We start from the raw sequence: 21,189 nt of genomic DNA, 5'->3' as shown, positions 1-21,189 counted from the left end.
CCTGAAGAGGGCAGGTAAAGCAGACAATAGAAAAGGGTGAGCACCACATATAGGGCATTTGGTAGTGACACAGCCTAATGGGAAAATATCATAAGTGAAAATGCAAAGAGAAGTGCAGAGAGAGAGAGAGAGAGAGAGAGAGAGAGAGAGGGAGAAATTCAAAGGCTGAGGCTGCAGATGCGTGGTGTGGTCCAGCAGTCTAGGGCACCAGCCACTGCAGCAGATGTGAGAGGCAAGGAGAGGGCAGTGAAGGGAGGGACCACTTAGGAACTGAGCCTGCTTTGAGGATGCTGTCCGAGGGCTGGGCAGAAGGGATGCGGATTCTCCTGATGTTCTAATCAGACCCCGTAGTCCTCATCTCCACCCTGGGAAACTTGCTCCTATGTGCTGCAGAGGGTCTCTACCCACCATCTAGGACTTCTGATTTTAAGGTGGTGCTAGAGCGATGCGCACACAGGAGAAACCCTACTGTGAATCTTGAATCCTGGTCTTCCTGGCTGGCAAGGTGTGCACCGATCTGTCTTGCAGAGTTGGGCAGTGGCAGTGGCCACAGCAACCACCAAGGGACCTGACCACGCCGCTGTGCACCCTGCTGCCTAGCGGGGCCCTCCTTCTGCAGGACGTGTTCAGTGCCCTTGTGACCTGGGATGTTTTCAAGTTGTGGTGGGCTCATAGGGGAATGGCCCCACTCCAAACTGAGGCATATCTGTATTTCTCCACCGTCAGTGAGTTCTCTTTGCCAGTGTCTCAGGCTGCCATCCTTGGACTTTTCTCGGCATCTTCCTCTGTAGCTACGGCCGTCACCCGAACTTCCTGCTCTCACCTTCCTGTGACACGCTTGTCTCCTGTTCTTGGGATCTCCACTCCCCTGCCCAGCATAAGCAGCTTTCTCCTGAGCTCCTGCAGGGCCCCTTGCCCTCCCCCAGAGTCCCACTTTGTCATTCCCAGTGCAACCACTGTGATGCCTCAAGGCTCCCAACTCAAGCTGTGCCTTCTGTGCACTCAGGACATCCCACCACTGCCCGTCACATTCAAAACAAGCTGACGCCCATTCCTCGGGTGAGGATGATACAAGATCCTACCCCGTGGCTTTCTGATCCAGTCTTGCCCAGCTCAATTTGCTTTGAACAGGGGTCATCTGAATGCTTCTCAGATACCCTGGCCCCTTCCCACCTGAGAACTTTCAGGCCGGCGTTCCTCTGCAAGCTTGTCCTCCGCAATTCCCTGGGCTTCTCTGCTCTCTGAGATCCACTTCTGAAGAGAAGACGTCCATCATGACCTTACTAAGCACGGTTACTTTACCACAAAATCTAAGTAGGAAAATTCTCCATAAAGCAATTCACAAGATCCATGCAATTCTCCCCCGCAAAATCTGATAAAATGTGTGTGCCACTTGACAAACTTATTTTAAAGTTTCTATGGCAGAAAATTTGCAAAAGAGATATACTTGAAATCCCTTTTTTGTTATTTAAAATTCTGAATGAGGCAAAATAAGGGCTGTTCTACAAGATGAGAAATCGCTGTACAGTGTTGGAGTAATTAAATAGGGTTGCTGTTGGTGCTATAAAAATAATTAATTGAATGGCTAAGGTGGGAGAGAAGTACAGTCATGTAAATATCAGACTTCAGTTTATGGTAAGGTGATAAAGGAGGCATTCCAAAATTCATGGAGGAAAGATAGACCGTTAAATAAATTCCACTGGAACAAATATCTAACCATATAAGGAAGGGTAATACAAATAATGGCAACAGCAAACATTAAGTGCTAAATATTAAAACAAAACACGAAATGTTAGAAGAATGTAAGAGAGTTTATTACAATCATTTGGCACATAAGTTAAAGCCTTTCTAAAATAAGGTGCAGAATTTGGGAGCCACAAGGTATGAGAAATGAGAAATATAGAAAAATTTGGCCTATTTAAAAGGAACAATAAAATTCTCCAAATAATAAAAGACAACGCAAACAAAAATCAAAAGACCTGCTTCAGAGTGTGAGGGAAAGATGGCGGGGCGGGGGGGAATGTGCCAACCGGGCTCGGTAATTTTCATCTCAGAAATACAAAATCACAGAGAGCAATGTAAAAAATCAATTTCACAAATCTTCACGGGAATGAAAATTAAGGTAGTAATGAAACTTCTTTGCTAAATAAACGTGCGAGTTCTCACTGGGGTGAATGCCTTTGCTCGGGCATTGGGTGAGGAAAGAGACCTCTCTGGCTTCCTGTCTCCATTCCCGGGCCCTGGAGATGGGTGAGGTGGAGAAAGTGCCCCTCGGCCTCTCCACTGCAAGCTCCTAAGCCTGCGGGCCAGACCTGTGTCTCAGGGCATTGCGTCCCATGGGCGCCCCTGCGTCTTCCTTCAGGTTCCGCTTTACTTCCACCTGCTCCCAGATGGTGGGCTTGTGGGGCTGGGGCCCTGGCTGTGAGCTGCCCACTGGTGGGGAGCCTCCGGGGCAGGGGTCGTTCTGTGAGTCCTGTGTGTTTCTGGTGACAGAAGCAGCGTGGACAGGGAGGGCATGGTCATGCTCAGTGTGCACCTGTGTCCATGCCGATCCTCTGTCCCTGCCACCATGGCCACCTTGTTCACGGCACGCTGTGCAAGCCCCGGGCTGGCCAAGGAAGGAAGCAAAACCCATAGCAACTCTTCTACGTCGCCATGAATCGTCTCTGCCGGCTGGCTGCCCTTGGCAAACATCACTTGTGGCATGCACGTTTTCACACGGGGTTTCCACTCGGAGACATTTAGCCACAAACCTCTTCTCAGCAACCTGCCAGGGAGTTCTTTCCAAGCCATGAGTGACAGCCCACAGTGACAGCAGGTCCACTGTCTAGCTCTCCAGACCTCGGATACCTGCTTGGACCTCTGCCCGCTGTACGTGTTTCCTCGAACCACCATCCTCAGGGCACCCTGAGCTGAGCTGTCCTGCTGCAGCTGGCCACTTTCAGCCATGACTCCATACCACACAGAGCTGTCTGGAAAGTGGGCTTCAGCTCTGTTCTCCTCAGCCGGCTGGTTGTAAGCACCCCTGGCCTCAGGCTGAGGAGCCCATACAGCAGGTGTTGGGTGAGCCCACGACCCCTGCTTGTCATCTGCACCATGTGGATCTGCCCAAGCCTAGGAGAGTATTGGCTGACATCCACTTGACCGCAGACTGCTGCTGTCCACACCCTGTGCACGGCTGGGTTTCAGGAGAGGACAGAGCTCTTCCGGGAGGGCCAACTAGGTAGAGACTGCAGTGGGGAGAGTGGGTGCACCGTGAAGGGACTGGAGTGTGAGAGGGCAGCATCGCTGCGGCTCTTCCTAGGGCCTGGCTGCAAAGTCTGGACTGCAAAGGCAGGAGGCGGACAGGTCTGTTCACACCCACGATGCTGCATCGTTGTGTGATCCGTAGGGAGATGTGGTAGGGGCCGGTTCCGGGCAGCTCAGTCCCTTGCGTTGCCGTCAGATGAACCTGTATAATCCCTATTCCCAAGTGTGCACAGGGGACGTAAGAGGAGAGCTGGGGAAGGCAGTGGAGGTGCCTGACCGCTCAGGTCTCTCTCTTCGTGTCCCTGTGAGAAGCGTGAGGAAGCCATTGGCATCAGAGCTGCCACTGCCCACCCCAGTGGACTCGGCTCGTCTTCCAGGTGGATCAGGAGGCAGGTCCAGAGGTGCTGACAGAAAATGGTTCCCACCTGCTACTTCCGCACGGAGCCGAAGAAACACGAATATTCCACTTGTGCCCTAAGAAAAGATTTCCAAATGTGAGTGTTCTCATCCTAAATCACCCTGCTTAGTGCTCACTGCGGAGAACAAAATGAGCAAGCTGTTGGCCGTTTTTTGCTGAGCAGGGCTGGTGGAGAGCCCATTAATAAACGTATGGGATTAAGAGTAACACGCTCTTCCCAGCAGCTCCAATCATTCAGCGATTTGCTCTAAGTGGGATCCCTGTATCCTCTCAGAATAAGAACAATTTCATAGAAATTTGCTTGGCTGAAGCCCCAAGGATGCCAGGCACCAGCAGGGAAGTGCTGAGCCTGCCCTCCTCCTCCCGGCAGAACTCTGGGGGGAGAGGGGCTGAGTCACCTGCCTGCTGCAGTGAGGGTGCTCTCTGAGCCCCGCTATTTAAGTTGGGGTGAATCAGGAGAAATTGAGAGGCCAATCTCTTTAATGCGAGCTCCACTGGTTGCTGGCATGAGTCACAATTTAGGGTACATTTAGGAAAAGAAAGACCGGATGTGGCAGTGGACTCACCCCACTGCTGGATCTCTGCGATGCTGAACCTTCTAGAGCTTTCAATCATAAGAACAACCTACTGTGGCACCAGTGCCCTAGGTGGGCCACCACTGGTTCCAGTTAAACCGGCTGTGGATGGGAGGGAGGTGGGGGCTGGGCCTCTGAGCAGGAAGTGGAGCCACGGAAACCAATGAAGTGGGTCGGTCCCAGGTGTAAAAGGCATGGAGAATGCATACCCCATCAGCCTCACCCACCAGCTCCCGAAGCAGCCCCCGGGAGGGAGGAGCTGAGAAGGATTTCCTGATTGCCCGCTCTGCTCCAGGCCCATGTCCATAGTTCTTTGCCCCAGTGTGTCAACCCAGGTAGCGTCTGTCCCTCTTTGGAGACAAGGCCACGGCAGCGAAGGGAGAAAGTGACCTTCCCACCACTGCACAGATCTCTGCAGGGGTCAAGGTGCAGATACAGGTCCATTGGTGGCGTCGAGGACACAGCCATCTGCCAGGCATCTGCAGACCCTTCCCACTCTTGCCCAGTCTGTCCCATGGTCTGCCCTGGACTGTGCCTCAGTGCCCTAGGTGGGCCACCACTGGTTCCAGTTAAACCGGCTGTGGATGGGAGGGAGGTGGGGGCTGGGCCTCTGAGCAGGAAGTGGAGCCACGGAAACCAATGAAGTGGGTCGGTCCCAGGTGTAAAAGGCATGGAGAATCCATACCCCATCAGCCTCACCCACCAGCTCCCGAAGAGGCCCCCGGGAGGGAGGAGCTGAGAAGGATTTCCTGATTGCTCACTCTGCTCCAAGCCCATGTCCATGGTTCTTTGCCCCAGTGTGTCAACCCAGGTAGCGTCTGTCCCTCTTTGGAGACAAGGCCACGGCAGCGAAGGGAGAAAGTGACCTTCCCACCACTGCACAGATCTCTGCAGGGGTCAAGGTGCAGATACAGGTCCATTGGTGGCGTCGAGGACACAGCCATCTGCCAGGTATCTGCAGACCCTTCCCACTCTTGCCCAGTCTGTCCCATGGTCTGCCCTGGACTGTGCTGCTCAAATCCCAGCTGTTAGTGCCTTGGTCCCAGCCTGGCACCACTGGGTGGTAGGGAACCTTCCAGATGCAGCATCTTGTGGGAGGCTTCCAGTCGGTGTCCTTGAGAGAGACACGTCGTAGGACCTTGTTCTCTTCCTGTTTCCTTCCTCTGCTTCCAGGCCATTAAGGTACCACCATGCACTCTTACTGTGAGATGCTGCCCAAACCAGGGGCCCAGAGCCACAGAACCAATGTGCTGTGGACTGGAATCTCTAAAGCTTAAGCCAAAATAAACCTTCTCTGCATGAGATGATTATCTCCAGGATATTTGTTATAGTATTAGGGAACTAACAGACTTTGTGTGTGTGTGTGTGTGTGTGTGTGTGTGTGTGTGTGTGTGTGCAAGCTCTTGAGAACATGTACATGTGTTTGTACAGGCCCTCCCTAAACACTTACAGAGAACCTTGTTTAACAACCTACCTGTTAATGACTGTTCAGAACTAATGCCCTGTCACTCAGACTTACAGCCTGCATTCGGACTTAAGGTGCAGGGACATGAGCTGCAGTTCGGCCTTATGATAGCTTCTTTTATAGCACAGTACCATAATTTTTGCTGATTGTACTGTACAGTAGAGTACTGTAGTTTTATGCTCCATTATACGTTACAATACAAGGGTTATGCAAATAAAAGCGAAGTCATCAAGTTGGAGTTTCCTTTGACGATTTGTGTTCTGAAAACCGTAATGCACATACCGTATGCTGTACAATTCCTCATGTTACTGTAGTTTTATGCTCCATTATACGTTACAATACAAGGGTTATGCAAATAAAAGCGAAGTCATTAAGTTGGAGTTTCCTTTGACCATTTCTGTGTTCTGAAAACCGTAATGCACATACCGTATGCTGTACAATTCCTCATGCAGTGACCAAGTCATTGAATGACCTAGTCTCAGAGCTGTAACTCAGTCGTTAAACAAGGAATGTGTATATGACATCTCCCTAGTCTTTCCACCTGGCCCTCACAATAACTTCTCTCTGGGTGTAGCCTTTCTCCTGGCTACTTGTTACTTGACGAAGGCTGGCAGAAGACATGCGCCCTCCCCTTCCCATGGTCAGCTGAGAAGAAACACAAGAGTCTGAAGGAATCCTCACTTTCTGCCCCCAAATGGGCTGCGATCCTGACTTCTCCAGCCCAGCGATGGGAATGGGGAACAGGGGTATCGCCTCTGAGAGGGGATGACTTGCAGGCCTGAGTAGTTGCAGCACCAGTTTGCTGTGAGCAGGAGCCGGGCGACAAAGACCACAGGTTGGCTTGGTGGGATCCATCCACATCCTAGTGCTTTTAGACACACAGGGTGAGAACTATTGTTATTCATCAGGAGTCCGTTTTTCCCATGAAAGCCTGCCTGGAAACACTGGAGTTTCTCCCCTGACCTTTCTCAGTAAATCGAAGGGTTTGCCATCCAGTAAACCCCAAGTGACAGTCTTGCCTGTCCCCTGACATTGTTTCCTGGGACTTTGATGGTATCTCTGACTCATGTACACCTGACAAAGATGCATGGTGGATTTTTGCTGCCCAGTCGGATTAGATTGAACCCTTCTTATCTCTCTGCTGCCCTTTCATCTTTCAGAGGCTCTGCGGAGACGTTTGTTAACTGTCCATCCTGGTGATTTTGAATGGGCACTCCCTCTGCTACAAGCACCTAGACCCCTCTTGCAGTAGCAGTGGCCTGGCTCTGTCCTAGGAGTGGCCCTCCCAGCTGGTGATGCTGGCCCAAGGGACCCACAGTGTGTTTCACACCTGCCTCTCTTCTAAGCCATGGTACGTGTCTGGACAGGGAGCACAATTACCAGGGACCCCGTGTGCCATGATCCTTACCATCTGACCTGGGCTCTTGGGGAAGCAGCAGAACCCCTGGAGTCTGGGGCTCAGAGGACTGGAGCAGAATCCCAGCTCCTGCTCCTGCAAGACCCTGCCTTGGCCTAGAAACTCAGTGTCACAGCACTTCATCTGTAAAACAGTGAGAAGAGACTGGCAGTGACCTCTCTGACCAGCAGGAAGCCTGTGCCCTCACACGGTGTGGTTGGCTGTGTCACGCCACAGTCCCTGGAGATAAGTTACCATTACCCCAACTCGCACTTGAAGCCACTGGGGCTCGGGCAGGTTCATGACCCATCCTAGTCCCCTGGGTTCACAGGTGGTGGCTGTCTGTTCCCTCCCCTGCAGCCTCTGCTGGGCACTGCCCACCTCTGGGGCTGGAGCAGTGGCGCAGAGTGGGCATGAGGGGATGGAGGTGGGCGGGGCGAGCTCGCTCCAGGAACGGTCCGTGCAGACTGTCAGGGCAGGAGCAGATGGGGCAGGGCACGCCGCTTAGACTGCAGCCTGCACACACCCCTGACCACCACGCACACGGGTAGACTCTGGGTTCCTGATGCTGCTGGACCCAGATCTGTCTAGGCATGGAAGGTATGAACAAAGTCTGTATGCCAGGCACTGCCAGAAACACTCTGTATACCAATCTTATTTGTTCAACACTTGCAGAAATTCTCCAGGGCCACTGGAGGGCCACTGAGGGACAAACAGTGCTGCTGTCCAAAGTCTGCTCCAGCTGTCTCACTCCTTGCCCAGATGACCTTCCTCAGGCAGGGAGCAGCCCTTGGGCCCATACAGAGGTCTCAGCAGAGCTGGGCATGGAGGGGGTCCCAGGAAAGCTGGACAGGAGGGGTCAACATTGTGGACAGTGTCTACCGCCTGTTCTCCTAGGGTCCCCGGGGGCCAGGGCTGCTTCTCATAGCAATGCCCCAGGGAGTCCAGGTGCAATTTTTCACCCTGCGAGTCCAGCTGCAGGTTGGGGCTGCCCCTCGGGTACTGTCCCGCTCACCTGCTCCTGGGACCCACAGACCTGCCTCTGGGCCTTTACCCTTCTCTCCATGCCTTGGCCCACTCAGACACCTGTCTTAGCTCCTGGGCTCTCCCCTGTGGTAATTCCATGGTGTTATTGTCCTGCTTCAACTCTCTATGGCTCCTCACCCAGCCTTCAGCCTCCTCCTAGCTGCAGCTCAGCTAGGGTTCTTGCCCCTCTGTGCGGGGCAGACAGCCTGGCATAGAATGTGACCTACATCACAGCGGCCCTTACTCCCTCAGGCTGGCTGTTCCCAGGGCCAGTCCTAGAAGGACGCCCAGGACCAACTATACCCTCCAGTGTCCAGCAAGGCTCCAGGGCAGGTGGGGCTGGCCAGGCACAGTCCATAGCCTCAGCCTCAGGACCAGCTCCTGCCTGACCCCACAGCCCACCTGCCCTTCCCCCTCTGTGCAGTAGTTCCTGTGCCAGTGCAAGTGTGTGTCTAAGCACATCAGTCCATAGCCTCAGCCTCAGGACCAGCTCCTGCCTGACCCCACAGCCCACCTGCCCTTCCCCTCTGTGCAGTAGTTCCTGTGCCAGTGCAAGTGTGTGTCTAAGCACGTGTGCGTGAACTCTCCTGCCAGCACCCGATGAAGAGGCAGAAGGGTCTTTGAGTGGTGAAGAGTGGGACACGTTGGTATTGAGCATAGCTGGAGGCAGAAACCTGGCTGGGAGTGGGAAGCGATGGAAGGCCTTGAGGCGCCAGACAGGACCCAGCTTTTCCTGCTCAGATCCCTGGGCTCACTTCCTGGAACTGCTGGGAAAGGAGTAGGCTTGCAAGTCTTTCAACAAGTGGGACGGCTGTGATTAGGAGAGGTGGGGACATGGGGCTGCTGTTCCTCCTGACTTGGCGATGGTCCAGCACCCCTGAGGTCCCCATGCCCACAGATGATGGTCACCACCGTTTGGCTTAGGGAGGTCTGAACTTTCCTCCAGGATCGCACAGCTGCTGTCGCAGCTCAAGGTTAGAGCTGCTCTGTCCTGCCCTAGGACAGTTCGTGTCTCAGGCTTCCTCGTGAGCTCTCTGCCTCTCGTCTTGGTGTAGTTTCCTGGCCCCAGGACTCCTGCCCCCACCTTCCCCTCGCAGCTCGCAGCTCGGTTCCATTGGAACCATGGGGCCCAGAGCCTTTGTCTACTCTGCCCTCCAGGGAAGAGCCTCTGCTGCTCTGGACTATAGAGGACTCCCCACAGGGGCTGGCCCCTGCTTCCTGCTGCTGGTCATTTTCACCCGAATTGTGCTTGAGACCTGCATTGTGCATGTGTGAGCTTCTGTTGTCTCTGCCAGGATCAAGCAAGGGCACGTTGGCTGGGACTTTGTGGGGCTGTTTCCTTTATAAATGCTTGTTCATCAGTTCTCTGGGAAATCGAAACCTCTGTCCACCCATCCATCTACCTGGATGTGTCTGGTATCCATGATGGGATTTGTTTTGGGGAACTGTCTGGCATGATTGTGACTGGCAAGTCTAGGCCCAAAGTCTATAGAGCAGGGAGATTGGCAACAGCCCGGAGGAGTTGAGGCCGTAGTCTGAAGTTGGAATATCCAGGCTGGAAATGCAGGCGGGGTCCTGGCTCTGCGGTCTTATGGCGGAGGAGGCTTTTTTCTGCAGGAATCTTGAGCTTTGTGCTCAAAGCCTTATGCTGATCGCACGAGGCCCACACTTGGCCTTGAGTCAGCGGCGTGATTCAGAGTACTCTGGTCATAAGAATCCATCACATCTGAAGTACCTGTGCTGCCACCTTGACTAGCTGGATGCTGGATGACCTGGCCAAGGTGACAGATGCCATCCCCCAGCCCAAGGTGTGGAGCCTTTAGACTTCTCCTGGGGAGCGAAGCATGCTAACTTTGGAAATTACTATTTGCTGCCAGCAGCTCAATGCTCAGTGTCTACTGAACTGTTTACCACACTTAGTAAGTTCTTCACGTACATGGGGAGTCAGGTTATTGATGTTGAGAATCCAGTACCAACTGCACACAATATTGTCTGCCTTTCCAACATCCCCAAAACTAGATTAATAGCAGTATTTCATCTGGGTTAAGATTCAGTAAGGTGTCCCATGATTGTAATTTCTACAATTTCATTATGTGATGTCTTTTTGGCAAAAAATAAAGTGTTTTGTTTTTTTTTTTTTGGTGATAAGGTAAGACCTAGAAACTTAGGAGAATAGAAGCATGCTTTGTGGTTTCTACTTGGAATACGTTTCCATTCATATGCTTTAATTTGAAAGTGCACAGCCTCATGGCTTGGGGGCTCATTGCAGCCAGTTCAAAGCATACTCTGTACTTAGAAGCAGAGAAACTTGCCTAGATAAATTCTGTCTACACATAAGTGATTTTTCATGGGGTTTGTGTTTTCACAGGTAAAATAATTGGTGAAGTGCAGGGGAAGACCCTGGCTTTTCCTTTTCCTTCTTTCAGGCTTGCTTACAGAAGACTCAAATAGTAAAAGAAAAAAATGAGCGGTATTTATATACTTATATTTTTCTTAATATTTATTCAGAGCAAACACTTTTTTCAACCTAAACCAATCATGAGCAAAGTTTTGACTTTTACTAAAGAAGTATGGTGCTGAGATATTGTAGAACACTTGCATTTTTTTCTGAAGAGTCATTGGCTGTCACTGTGGTAGAAATGGGCATTTCTAATCCCTCAGATAGTCCTTTAGAGTCTACAAGGCCATTTGGGAAGTGGGGGTGTCACTGGAATTTTTTTACCGAGCGTTTGTGCAGAATTCATGACTATATCTCACACCTTTGAACAATCCTGCCATTCACATTCTGTTCCTCAGCTCGTACTAGAGTTGTTGCAACTCTCTGGCTCTTTGGGGATGGAGAGCAGGCACCACCCCTCATCAGGAGGCCCTGATGTGCCCAGCACCCATCCACAAAGAGATAGGTGTCTGCTTGGATCTCTACACTGAAGAGTGGGAGAGAACAGCAAGGAATTGCACTGCCAAAGAGGTTTGAAATCTCCAAAAATCACATATATGTGTTAAGAAGCAGTTGAGTTGTGTGATGTGTGCATTGTACATTTTGTGAATAATCTGGCTGTTTCTTTTGCCCTTACTAACACACAGCTCTAACTGCCAAGCAGATATAGGATGCCATCAGATACACGAGGGACACTGCTCCCTGTGGAACTGGGCAACTATGGGTTAACTGTGTTAGTAGACAGCGATGGGTTAACTGAGTAACTATGCTCTTTGCAGAATGTGCTTGAGTAGCCACAACAACTTCTGTAATCTGTCAGCTAAGGAATGTGAGGGACTCAGAAAGTCCTGCTAGAACTTTTTGCTCTCCCGTCCCCCTGCTGCTTTGCTTTATGTAAATGCTGTTTTCTCTATTCCCAGGGAAACTCTAATGGAATTAAGCATCACAGATGTAAAAAGAGGTATATAAATGAAGTGAAAACTTCTATTTGGGGCTCTTGAGAATGACAGGAGTCACTCGCTGAGCCACCGGCATGAAAAGCTGCTTTTTGCTTCTTTCTTCATGGTAAGGGTGGTCTGTCTGGGGTTTTCACAGTTTCCTGCTTCGCACTAAGCCAGTGGTCTGATTTTCTCATCTGTTAATTCTGTTGGCACTAGTGTAAGAACTACGGCTGGGTTTCTGGGAAATCTCAGCTGTGTTTGTAAAGGGTTGATGCTGCTAAAAGTGTAAGAGTAAATCTTATTCTTGACACCCCCTGTGCCAGGCCACCCTGCCTTGGAGCCAGCTGATGAGGGACTGAAACCTCTACAAACTCCGAGCCAAAATAAACCTATCTTCATTTAACTCGTGGGTGTTAGGTATTTTTGTCCCAGCCATAGGAAAAGTAATTAAGACACTTGCTAAGGACAGGGACCTTGCAGAATCTTTGTGACTGTGGAATTCCATGTTCTAAAATCATGATTGCATAAAAACACACTTAGGCCATATTTTTTACCTTATATTTTTGAGCTTGAAGCAAGAAAATACAGAGAGATCTCCTTGGTGAGAAAATAATCTGTTGCATGGGACTTGCCACTGTACCTAAGAGTTGATTTCAAAATTGAGCCTTTTCTCCACTCTCTGCAGCTCCAGCCCACTGGGTTATCTTACAACCCCGGGGAGGTAGTGAGCCAGTGGGAAGAGCTTGGGAGAAGATCAGATTGCCCCCATTTAAGGCCTTGCCATGCTAATTTGTGGCCCCAACAAAAGCTCCTCACCTCTCTGTGCCTCTCTTGCTTTATAAGCACACTGAGTGCAGCAATAGTATGCACCATAATTTTGCAGTGAGGAGGAAATAAAATAATTGATGGAGAATACTAAAAACTACTTGACATATATTGCTTAATGAATTGAATTATAGAAGATTAGAAAATATTTAACTTGAACCTTAAAGATATAGAAGGGATGTAGTGTAAGAAAACATAAGAAATTTCTGCAGGAAATAAAGGCATCAAATCCAAAGGTAAGTCCTTGGGACAGGAGAGAGAATGGAGCTGAGCAGCATTTGGAGAAAGAATCAACAGTGATTTTTCAGAATTGGTGAATAAAAACTCAAGCGTTGAAATCAAGACAGGTTTTGAGGTTGCAGAGACGATCATCCACACACACACACACACACACACACACACACACACACACACACACACACCCAGAGCTCATTACAATAAAATTATTGAAATCAAAAGTAAAGACAAACTGCAAGCAGCCTAGTGATAGGGAAATAACACCTTCAAAAGAGCCACAGTGAGGTCAATGGCGAAGTTTCCTGTGCATACGATGTGGATGCTGGGTTGGCATGTTTTATGGAAGCAAAGGAGCATAAAGGCTGGCTGAGTGGGCCAGGCTTTGGAGAGCCAGGAGGAAGAGCGCAGGCGCTGCGGAGAGTTGTCTGGACACACAAAACCGGAGCAGGCACCATGCTGGCACAACTACTTTGAAAGAACTAAATACATAGGTTTATGCAGGCAGAGGCAAAGCGGCCTAGAGAAGAATGGGGTGGCATGTTACATGAGTACAGTTACAGGAATGTTGGCTGAGGAACACAATAACTAGCAGACATATTTGTACATTTGAGGTGCAGGTAAAGGCAAGGGTAGAAGGTGTCACATGCAATCAAGGGTGATGCGGTCCTAGCAATTTTCTCTGAAGCATCCAAGTTCAAATTCAACTCGCATAAGCAAAGACAGCGTATCGAATACCTAAGAAAATAATTAAAATAACTGGAAATGAGCTAAGGAGGACGGTGGAATGGTAAAATATAATTAACTAACCCAAAAGAAAGCAAGAGAAAAACCTAGAAATGTGTGTGGAACAGCACTAAGAACAATAGATGCAAACCCAAGCATCTGAGGAACTACGTTTATCACAGAGAAACCAAGCACATCCTATAAAATTCAAAGATTGGCAGCCTGGTGAATGTATGAAAGAAAACCCAGCTTAGGCAGTATTTACAAAAGATGCTTAAAAGCCAGGGATTTAGCTCAGTGGTTCCGCTACCTGCCTTGCAAGTGCAAGGTCCCAAGTTCGAGCCCTGGTACCAAAAAATTAAAATGTAAAAGGTTAGAAAGAGTAAAAGTAAAATGGTGGAAAAAATACAGTTCTGTTAGTAATTTGTGAAAGAAGCTGGTATAACCAAACAGATGTAGATGAAGCCAGTGGAGTTTCCGTCAATAAAATGTGTTAGTAAAACAGGGGGATTGCGTTTGTAACGATGACCAAGTTAATCCACGAGGATCGTATACCAATATCACAGTGCCTAATAGCATAGCTGCAAAACAAATAAAACAAAAATTCATAAATAAACTGGTAAAATAGACAAACCAAAAATCACAGTGGGAAATTAAACAAAATTATTTCAATAATGGATCCAACAAGCAGAAACAAACTAGCAAGACTACAGAGGATTTGAACAACATGAACGAGTTTAGCCTAATTGGAATACATGGCACATAGCATCTAACGCTAACACAGTCATGGTTTTCAAGTGCACAATGGACCGTTTACAAAAATTGACTTCCGACAGGATGGAGAACAATACCACAGGCTTTCAGAGAGCTGGGATAATTTGGTGTGTGAACTTTGAACAGAGGGAAGTTAAGGGAATAATTAGTGACAAGAACACAGGAAGAAGATCTTGAAATTTAAACAGCATCACTCAGAAGAACCATTGGTCATGGAAAAGAAATACACTGAAAATGAAACGGAAATTTGTTGGGTTAAATCATAATAAAATAGAAAAAAATACTGAAAGTTGTGAAGTGAAACTGAGTCTGTGTCCAGAAAGAAACTTATGTCTCATAGATCTGTGAGTATATCTGGATCTAGATATTTATTTAGACAGAGATACGTGTTTAAGCATCCATTTCTATATTTAGATATAGAGATACACAGCGGTTTTTTAAAATGATTTTAATATGTCTACAGATATGTATATTGAGGTACAGAAAATTTGTGAAAGATTAACAGTGTAAATGGTATACATAAAATGCTGTGTGTAACAAAATGACCAAATTCAGGTTCTAATCTAGTCATATCTGTTTTTATTTTATTCTTTGGTATTTGAGACAAGGTCTTGCTCTATAGTTTAGGCTGGCCTTGAACTCATGGCGATCTTTCTGCCTCAGCCTCTTGACTGCTGAGATGACAGGTGTGTGCCACCGTGCTTGAGGATGGCTATGTTTTTAAAAAGTAAAAAATTAAAAGTCAAATTTAGGAAAAGAGCAGCAGTTAATGTCAAATAGAGTAGAGATGGTGAGAACACAGTAATGATAAGATTAAAGTTTTATAAATACAAACAAGTAATGAAGCAAAATCGAGGAAAAGAAAGGTAATACTTGATAAACAACATAATCTCTTTGCAAATAGCAAAGTCTTTGCAAAACTAAAGGTGAAAAGACATGAATTACATTAGAAAAAAATGAATCATCACTCTAGGTCCTACCGACTTTAAAAAAGAAAATAGCATATTATTTAAAAGTTTTAATTCTAAAGAGGAAAATTTAAATAAAATAGACATTTCCTACACAAGGCAATACTTATCAAAACTGACCAAAACTAAATTCAAACTCCGAGTGGTCATATTTTTACTAAATTAGTTAAACTGTCATTAAGTTCTTTCCAGGTAAAGTCTGTGAGCGCTCATGTGTACAAAATATCTCAAAAGTAAGGTTGAAATAACAGAAGGCTTCTGTGGACTCATCGAGGGAATAGAAGAAGATGAAGAGATACCTCCCAATGCATGAGCGAAGCCCTTGTGGTCATGTTGCCAAGATCCGAGGACGGTGTATGACAACGGGAAATTGCAGGCTAATCACACGTAAACTGAGATGACAAATTCCAAACAATTATTAATGGGCCAAACATGGCAACATAAAATAAGATCAAGTTGGGCTCTTCTTTCATTTTTATTTTTACGTTAAGAAAGCACCTAATGTATTTCATCACAGTCACGAAACAAAGAACATCATAGATTTGGGTCACTTCGATAAATGCAGCCCCAACTCTGGATGAATTCCATATCCTCTAAAGAGACAAAATACAAAGGAATGGAAGGAAACCTTTCTAAGGCAATGGCCCGAACCCACCGAAAGCAGAAGTTCCCCAGCCCCATAACCTGCTTGTCAGGAACTAGTGAGCTGCAAGCAAGGTAGGGAAGCCTCAGCTGTGTTTACAGCCCCGCCGCATCGTGGGCCTGACCACCCTCGCCCCACCTCCTGTCAGATCCGCAGCAGCATTGGATTCTCCCAGGAGATGCTTCTGTGACCTGTGCATATGAGGGCTCTAGGGCGGGGGCGCCTTTGATCCATCCCGAGACCTCCCTCCCCTTCCCTGATCCATGGAAAAGTTGTCTTCCGTGAAACCCTTCTCTGGTGCTAAAATGGTTGGCTATCACAGATCTAAAGAGCACCAAGACTTCTGCTTTCTGTTGTTGGGGTCTCAAGGACTAGACCTAACCTCTCATTCTAAAAATAAAGAGATTTGAAAATTTAGGAAAACAACTTAAAACAGTTCCTTTCAAATATCAGACAAAAGGCAACACAAGGCTATAATCTCAAAGAAAAGATACATCAGGGTGATTCCCACAGGTATCCCATATTTCATCTTGGAGGGGATTGCTGTCCTTCTTCTGTTTCTTTCTCCCTTTTCATCCTTTTTTAAAATTTTATTTTCCTTTCCTTTTGTGGCACTGGAGATTGAATCCAGGACCTTTGCACTGAGCTACATCCCTAGCCCTTTATTAAGAAGAATTGAGACAGGGTTTTACGAAGTCCATAAGTGGTCCAGGCTGGGCTTGAACTTGTTGTCTTCCTGCCTCAGTCTCCCAGGGTACTGAGATTTGACAAGTGCCACCATACCCAGCTCCTGGAGAGGATTTCTGGCATGTGCGTATAATCAAGAGAAATTCACTCACAGTCTGGGGTTTGCCAGAACTAAGTCAATGGAGCCTGCAGTTTGGAAAGCTGAGGTGCCTTGACTTTGCAGATAAACATTCTAGGAAAGCACAAAAGATTGGAAGCACAGGAGGAATACACATTCATCCACCTTTGCTGCATATTAATCATGCATGCGGGGGGTAAAGCTTCATAAGGCCAGGCAAAGGATGACCAAGAACCTGTGAGGTGAACATCCTGGGACTTTCTCAAAGCTGGGAACGTTTAAATTCCCACCAGTCTAAGAGGAGGGCCCGAAAGATTGCAATCAGTAGAAATCCTGCACCTTCGCAGCTAGGTTTAACTATCCTGGTGTGAAGGTTCCACTACACTTTTCCTGCAAAACTAAACTCAACCTGAAGAGGTCAAGCCGGACTTCTGGTGACGTGACTCCCTGCACAACACTCCAAAGGGAGGTCACGCACACACGACAGCATCACGTCTAGCATTCAGTCAAACTGACAGAGCATGTTAAAAAGCAGGAAAATGGGGCCCCTAATCAGGACCACAAATACTCAGTCAGTAAAGTTAGACCCAGAATTTATGCAAACGGCCACAGTATGCAAATGAAGGAAGCAGATTAAAACTGTACCATAAATATGAACTATAAAAAAAGAAAATATAAATATTTCTGAAATAAAAACTAGATCTTGTAGATTTTAAGCATGTGATATTTGAAACGAGTGTTTTACTACGTTGGATTGATAACAGATATTTTGAAACTGCAGTAGAAAACATGGGTGGACTTGAAGATATCTGTGAAACGGATGCAAAATGAAATAGTGAGAGAAAGAAGGCAAAAAAAATGAGCATAATTAACCTACAGGACAATATCAAGCGCTGCCCTATATGTAGAGTTTGCATTCCAAAAGCGGGTAGAAATTCAGGAAAAACATTGGAAGTGTTTGAGGCCACATATGGTTAGAATTAGATGAAAACTACAAGCTCACAGACATTACAAACCCTCGAGGAGTCCCACACTTGATAAACACAAGTGTGTACACGCATAGACATGCACGTGTTTACACATACCCACATCAGACGCAACACAGTGAAGCTGCTGCAAATCATTTATGAAAGAAAAAGACCAGATTTGAAAAATCACCAGAAAACAGACACAATGAATTATAGATAAGTGAAAATAGGGAAATCTCAGATTTCTTATATGAAACCATGAAAGTCAGAAGACGACGGAGTGGTAGACTTCATGTACAGAAATAAAAATGTAATCTCGAGCTCAATTCATAGACCACAAAAGTACCCTTCAAAAAACGAAGACAAAACTAAGACTTTGTCGGAGGGAGACTCGGAAGTATTAGTCTCCTGCAGACTATGACTACCTGGATTTCACAGGAAGTTCTTGTAGCCAGTGATGCCAGACAAAAACTTGCATTGACATAAAGGAATGAAGAACAGCAGCATGAGAAATCACACTGAATTTCAAATAATTACCACTTATGTCAGGCTTCACTAACATTATTGAGTTTTTGAAGTAAAAAGTAAATAGTACAAGATTGTATCTGCACGTTTTCCTTCTATGTGTGCAAGTCTTCATTGAAATGCATATTTTACCTTTTATCTTACTGAGTTTATTGGCGCCTTTTAAGTATACAGTAAAGTTATATTCATCATTGGGCTCTTGTACTTTAATGACAGATCTTGGGTCTCACTTTTTTCCCCATGAAGTGCATATTTTCATTTTGTTCTTTTCTGCATGCTCTACTTAAAAGCTGCTTAAAAACATAATTAAAAGGGTACGAGGGTGGATGGGCATTGTTTCTCCCATCCTTCTGGGGTGTAGTGTACTTGAGAAGTTCACTGAAGGGTGATCGCGTGCCCATTCAAATAGTGGCATTAAATGCTGTTCAAGCTGTTTGCACCTCTCTTCTCCACTGTGAGCACAGCAATCCCCAGGCCAGAACTGGGGACTGTGCAGCATCCTGGACAGAGGGAGAGGTAGCAATATGTCACCAAATAGAACTGGGCAGCCGTTGCTCAGCTACAGGGGAAGGGTGGAAACTAATGACAGTGCTTTTAAGCTACCGGGATTTTGTGGTTGTTTGTTAGAAAGCATCACTGAGAAGAAAGATAACTGATACAGGATCTGGAATGGAGGAGAGGCATGCTCCTGTAACAGAGACCTAAGAGATGGTGCTTCGTGGTGTAGATTTTGCAACTGGGTAGCAGGAGGCATGCAAAATGAGACGCAGCAGCTCAGCGGGTTCAGTAGTGAGGTATTTGGCAAAGTACGGGCCTGTAGTGATTTATAAGGCAGAACATGTACCTCGAGAGTTTGTGACGGTGGGCAGAGATATTTCAGGGTAGGTTATTATAGGTGTCAGATGAATGTTACCAATTGGATTGCAGAGGATTTACCAAAAAAGTTAGGAGCTAAGAGAATGAATGCAGGTTGTAGAAAGCAAGAGCCGGGGAAAAATGTTGGGATGGAGGCTTCCTATGCAGAGCAAGGTACAGGGGATGCACAGCTCTTGGGGTGAGGGCACTGACTAGAGTCTTCAGCGGGAGCTCAGTGGGAGCAGTAGCTCCCTGTCAATGCAGCTTTGGGGTAGGGTGGCAAGGCTCTGGGGTGAGCAGCATGGCCATCAGATGTCCCAGTGGACAGACATCCCGCAGACCCGAGTCTGCAGGCCAGGAAGTCTGGGAGAGACCTGGTCTGGGATCCGCAGAGCAGAGCTGTGTTGCAGGTGAAAAGCATCTGACAGAGTAAGCACAAAGGTGGTAATCACTCAGGGCTTCCCAGGTGTCCTGGAAAAATGTGACCACTCTGAGCCACAGGCCCAGCTAGGCACCAGGAGTCTCCCGGCACCTCCTACCTTGCAGACTGCATCTCTGTTCCTGGGCTGGGGCAGGGTGTCTCCCATGGACAGCAATCTTCAACAACCTCTGCTTCTGTTGTAATCCAGGTGCATCCCTCCCTGCCTGGACTCTTCCTGGGACCAGGATTTCCCGGAAGCTGGAGCTCACTGGATACTGGGAAAGCAGCTGCCTGTCTTGGGCAGATGAAGGGAAATCGGGAAAGATCCTCTTCTCCTGGGTGCTTTGTGCAGGGTACAGGTGTCCTCACACCTGGGCTTCCCATCAATTACCTGCTTCTGTCTTCACCATCACTTCCCATCAGAGTCCTTGGTGCTGGCCAATGGTGCGTCTTATGTAAGATTTGGCACTGTCTATAGCCAGCACCTGTTAGGGACCTGATTGAGCAGGTATCTTGGACCAGCTCGGTGATGGATTTCCAGCCAAATGAGAGCTGATTTCCAAGCACAAAGGAGGGTCCCTAGAAGGTAGGGTGTGTGGGTGATTGGGGGGTGATACAGGGCCCTCCCATAGGCTTACCAGGTCCCCCGGGCAGGCCCATCCCTGGACACGGCATGGCATAGCCCCCAATGCGCTACAACTGGCCACCACCAGGGCCACAGGGAGCGGAGCTCTCCCACTGAGAGCAGTGGGGGCTGCATTCAGTCCAGGACAATCTGGGGTCATGGGGCATTCACAGTGGGTTCATTACAGGGTCAGGGTGGCCACGCTAGGTTCCCAAGCTCCTCGGTGACCAGGAGAGACTTGACCGCTCTCCAATCCACCCCCGCAGGGTGGCAATGCTGGGCACCTGAAAAGCCTCTGCATGTAAATGCAGCTCCCCTTCTAGCACAACCCGAGCCCCCTTCACCTGGGGGACCTCCCAGTGAAGGGCCAGCCCCTCACTGAGGAGCAGGTGGCAGGGCCCGCTCAAGGAGACCCCAGAGCACCAAAGCCATGCTGATCACCTTGCAGTCTCAGCCCATCCCCTGCCCCTCTCCATCTACCAGCCGGAGCACCTAGAGCGGGGTGGTTAATGTGCAGTTGTCCCCCCTTGTCCCGGGGCTCACAGCTGTGACACAGGGGAGACACCGAAGCTGCAGACTGCAGCCATTTTTTCCCGTGTGTTACAGCCCCGGTGTAAAATCTAGCTCATAAATTAGGCCCACCAAGAGACTGACAAGGAAGTAGAGTAATGGCCGCGATCAGCACCTGCTCTCTGCCCACAGGTTCCACACACGAGTCTCTGCCTTTCTGAGCCTCACCGTGGCACACAATGGCTGTGCCGTGTGTCATGTGGGGTGGGACAACAGATGCACTGCAAATTCAGCTCTCTCCCTCCACTTGTCTGTGCTTGCACTTGAAAAGAGATTGTGGCTTCAGCCCACAAGATGAACTGTCTTAGGGTGCACCATTCCGTTGTTACTGAACTCTCAAGTGTTCAGCCATCACTGCTATTTAATTTCAGAACAGTTTTAGTATCTCAGAAAAGTAAGCATTGCTGCCCTACTACCTGTCTTTGTCCTTTCTTGTAGTCCATCGAAGCAGAATTGTTTACTAGTCCGCCTTTTGTGACCGACTTGTTTCACTTAGTAGGATGCTTCCAGGGCTTAAGGTAATATGTGTCAGCGCTTCATTGCTTTTCATGACTGCATAATATTTCACTGTGTGAATGTACAAAATGTGCTTAGACCATTCATCAGTCAAAGAGCACTTAGGGCTGTTCCCACTGTCTGGTTGGCATGAATAATGCTGCATCCAAAGTGCACATCTGAGCTTTCGTGAGAACGTATTTTGATGTTTCTGTAATTCCTGGCTCCTGCTGGGACTGTGTTGGAGA

Source organism: Fukomys damarensis, unplaced genomic scaffold (assembly GCF_012274545.1).
Source record: "Fukomys damarensis isolate Sample0158 unplaced genomic scaffold, DMR_v1.0_HiC HiC_scaffold_19, whole genome shotgun sequence".
NCBI classification, from domain to species: domain Eukaryota; kingdom Metazoa; phylum Chordata; class Mammalia; order Rodentia; family Bathyergidae; genus Fukomys; species Fukomys damarensis.
The sequence above is the reverse complement of the archived record's forward strand: the minus strand, read 5'-3'. Positions refer to the sequence as shown.